The 4,287-nt window shown below is 42.0% G+C and overlaps 1 non-coding gene across 1 annotated transcript; it reads left to right on the top strand.

Annotated features, from left to right (window-relative positions):
- Positions 1-3,470: 3,470 nt before the first annotated feature.
- Positions 3,471-3,577, top strand: LOC145090913 (small nucleolar RNA R71). The gene has a single exon (XR_013701835.1). It is a non-coding gene; the product is annotated as a small nucleolar RNA R71 (small nucleolar RNA).
- The last annotated feature ends 710 nt before the right edge of the window (positions 3,578-4,287 follow it).

The raw sequence follows: 4,287 nt of genomic DNA, 5'->3' as shown, positions 1-4,287 counted from the left end.
AAGCTCCCAGTACATCGGCTCTTGAATACGAAAGACCCGGCTCCACCCATCGCAAACCATTGTCTCCCCCTCGTAAGTAAACTCCTTTAAAAGATAAGGAGCCAACTCCTCTTCATACCACACACTTCGCAACCAATCCCAATCAATTCTGTTGGGCATGTAAATCTCTTTCTTTCTGACTTTAGCTAACTTCTTCTTCCATCTCGTCATGGTTGAGGCTGATTCGATTTGAGGAAAATTCAACCAAGGAAAATCTCCTTGGCGTCCACTGGAACCTTGACCTCTATGAAACATTGTCCCTGCAACACAAAGAACACAAAACCCAGAAAACACAGAAAATCAACAAAATAGGTCACACTTGGGTCCCAGACTGGACTTGTCGAGTCCATGAACGACTCGGCGAGTCGCAAGAACTGTGCGAGTCAGCCGGCGAGTCTATCAAAATTCAACCACAAAATCTCAAAATTACTTCAAGGGTTTTGTCCAGGGACATGTCTAAAATGTATTAGGGCAAGAATAATCATCAAAAACAACATAATTTATGAAAAAAACAAAACCCTAAAAATTCACTATAACCTAAAATCGGGTATTCTATGAAATTGGCCCCCTAGATCATCTAAAAATCATTGCTTTAACAGAATAAAGGTGGAAATTAGTTAACTTTCGTGATAGAAATCGATAATCTTGAAGAAAAATTGAAGAAGTTGATGAATGCTTGAGAGAGAGCAAAAGTAGAGGCGTACGGCGAGTGAATGGAAAAAAACTGATTTCATTAGGGTTAAAACCCTAGTTACCGGTTGTAAAAGTAATTTAATTTTTTTTTCTGTAAATAAAACAGACTCGTCGATTCTGGATCAGACTCGGCGAGTCTGGTCGCGATTTTATGCTTCTCTAAAATCTAAATGGACTCGTCGAGTCATGGTCAGACTTGGCGAGTCTCTTGCAAACAATTCAAAAAATTATAAAATTTTGCCATTTATTTAGAAAAGAAATTTTTTTTTCCATCCCACACTTAGTCCATACACACTCTCAAGCAGACATGTCAGACGATTTGAAAGATTAAAATCCTACAAAAAAACGAAAATCAAACAAAACTTAAAAAGATAAAAGAAAGCAAACTCTAAATAACAGGTTGCCTCCCGCCAAGCGCTTCTTTTTAAGGAGTCGTTAGCTTGACTCCTTCCCATCTACGTCTCGTCATCTTCCAGCATTGGGAATGCCCGCCTATTCTTTTGTGGTTTGTACTTTGTCTGGTAAGCGTGAATATTCTTTTTGTAAGCCCGTTTTAATTCCTCTCTTCTTTTTTACAGCATCATCCTCAGCTGCTTGGAATTCCCTTCTCCTCTTTTTCTTCTTCACCCCGTTCGTTTTCACCTTCGCTTGCACCTCCTTTTCCTTAAACTTAATTACTTCATAGTTTGTGAAAGTTTGTGCTCTAGGTTTGGTAATGAAAGGTTGATCAGCATCAACTCTCCTATCCATTGCCTTCTCATCTTTTTCTGTGCTTACCTCATCTTCAAGCGGAATTGCATCAAGACATGCTATATTAACGTGTTGAACTTCCGTGTCGATTTCTCCTTCTGCTGTATGTTCTCCTAAAGAATGAGAAAAAATATCAAAGTCCAGCATATGCAGAGAGCTAACAACAAGCAGATCTAAGTCGTCCAAGTTGTTGGCGATTTCGAATGGACTCGTCGAGTCTAGGAAAGTGACTCGGCGAGTCGGATCGTATTTCACCATTTCCACCGTGTTTTCCGAGTCGGCTCCTTCTAGTAGCTTTTCTATCTCCTCCAAGTCCTTGTTAACATCTCCATCATCTCCATAAGGTAGCAAAAACTTGCTTGGATCTTCTTCTTGCAAAAGTGCAAGTTATTTTTGTAGTATCTCATCATCCAAATCGATAAATGAGATCTCTTCTTTTCCTTCCTCTTCTTGATTGGCTTCTGGTAAAGCTCTAAATATTGCTGACTCGTCTCCTACCCTTAACGTTAGTGTAGACTCACATACATCAATTAAAGCACATGCGGTGTTAAAAATGAACTCCCCAAAATAATCGGAATTTCGGGGTCTTCTTCCATATCAAGCACCACAAAGTCTACTGGAAATATGAACTTGTCAACTTTAATAAGAAGATCCTCACAAACGCCTCTTGGATGAATTGTTGTCTTGTCTGCCAAATGGATCTTCATGTTTACCGGCCTTGGCTCCGGTAAATTCAGTTTCTTGAAGAAAGAGAAAGGCATCAAGTTAATGCTTGCACCTGAGTCGGTTAACGCTTGAGTGATAAACGCATTTCCAAATTGGCATGAAATTATGATACTCCCCGGATCGCCCTTCTTTTCGGGTAACTCACTCATTATTATTTCCGCGACTTCAGCTTAATCTTTCCTAGCAGCAAAGAGACCTTTAGTAAGTTGAAGTATTTGGGTGTTTTAAGCATCGTTTCTACAAATGGCACATTGACTTGTAGGACTTTAACATGCTCCATAAAAGCTCTATAAGCTTCAACTTTTTCAACAGGCATGGATTTGATTGGGAACGGTAAAGGGGGATTATATGGCTTTAAGGGAATGACAGTTTTGTCATTAACACATGGACTCGTCGAGTCTATTAGACGGACTCGGCGAGTCTGGTCGGGTTTAGCTGGAGGCGACTCTTCTGCCTTTTCTGTCTTCCGATTGGAGATCCTCTGTGCATGTGTGAAAATTTCTTCATTGCTGGAAGTCACTGCACTCACATTCTCCATTCTCGGATTGTTTTCGGTGTTACTTGGAAGTTGACCCGGTCTTCTTTTGTTCACTTGATGTGCAAGTTTTCCCAGCTGTTTCTCAATGTTGAGAATGGATGCCTGCTGATTCCTCAGCATATTTCTGGTCTCGTGTATTGCAGCATCGTGATCATTGTGTCTCTTTTCGGACGCGGCTATGAATCTAGTGAACAATTCTTCTAAATCGGCTTTCTTTTCCATTACCGGTTCTTCCTTTTGATAAAATCCCCTTTCTTTCTGCTTGTATTTCTCCTCCTTAGCCTTCTTGTATTCTTCGTATGGGAACCATTCCTTCTTCGGTTTCCACCAATTCTCGTCGTATCGATCGCCGCTTGAGTAGAACACTTGAGCTTTCTTATTTCCGTTTTCATCCAAATCACAATCTTTTGTGAGATGGGGCCCTCTACAATTTTCACATCCAACTCGAATAGCATGGATTGATTGATCCATTTTTGTCATCCTTCTATCTAGACTATCGAGCTTAGCTATCACCGCCGCCATGCTATCATTTGCCGAGTTCACTACCCCCCGACTTACTTCATTTCTTGGATTGTGGTATTCTCTAGAATTCTTAGAGAATTCTTCAATTAACTCCTTGAATACCGTGGGCGCCTTCTTCGTGAGCGGGCCTTGTGAATCGAGCAATTGCCTTGTGGTGACATTGACTCCATCATAGAAAATGGAGACGTCTTGTTGGCTATTGAGGTCATGGTGTGGGCAATTTCTGAGCAAGCTCTTGTACCTTTCCCAAGCTTCATAAAGAGATTCTCCGGGTTGTTGCTCGAAGTTGGCAATGGCTTTCTTTAGTTTGGCTATTTTGGAGGGCGGGCAAAAGTGGTCTATGAACTCTTCTTTCATCTTGGCCCATGTGGTGACCGATCCGGGAGGAAGTGACTTGAGCCAATCCTTTGCAGCACCCTTGAATGTGACTGGAAGCATGCGAAGTAGCTGGGTCTCGCGAGGCACATTTGGTACATTGAAGTAGTCAGCCACATCATTTACTTCATCCAAGTGCTTGTAGGCGTCTTCGTGGTCTTTCCCATAAAAATGAATCTCCTTGAGTTGAGCGAGAATATGGCCCTTTAGCTCGAACGTAGAAGTTGCGGGAATTGCGGGCTGCACAAGTCTCGGGCCGGTGTCATCGCGCATCCTTTTCTTCCATTCCCCCATGGGGACTTCATCGATATTAGCCATAGCGATAGCTAAATCGTCTTCAAACTTGGATTCGTGCTCGTATGTGGGTTCTTCTTCTTCCTCGGTCTCATACTCGGTGTCTTCTTGAATTGGGTCTCCGATTGTCAAAGAGGCACTGGATGCTCCTGATTTGCTGCTCCTCTTGTTGCTGAAAACAGACTTGAGGTTTTTGAGTGGTGAGTTCTTTGAAGAAGCGGATTCTCCAACGGTTTTGCCTTTGCTCCTCTTTAGTGCGGATTCCGGGTCTTCAAGAGGAGGGACCAGAGGTGTATCAGATCCTCGGGTCATGAAACAACTGTAAACAAAACAAATAAAACGCGTAAAAA

Source organism: Lactuca serriola, chromosome 2, assembly GCF_051521515.1.
Source record: "Lactuca serriola cultivar US96UC23 chromosome 2, Lser_US96UC23_V15, whole genome shotgun sequence".
NCBI classification, from domain to species: domain Eukaryota; kingdom Viridiplantae; phylum Streptophyta; class Magnoliopsida; order Asterales; family Asteraceae; genus Lactuca; species Lactuca serriola.
Note: the sequence above shows the minus strand (reverse complement) of the source record. Positions and strands in the feature narration are given on the sequence as shown.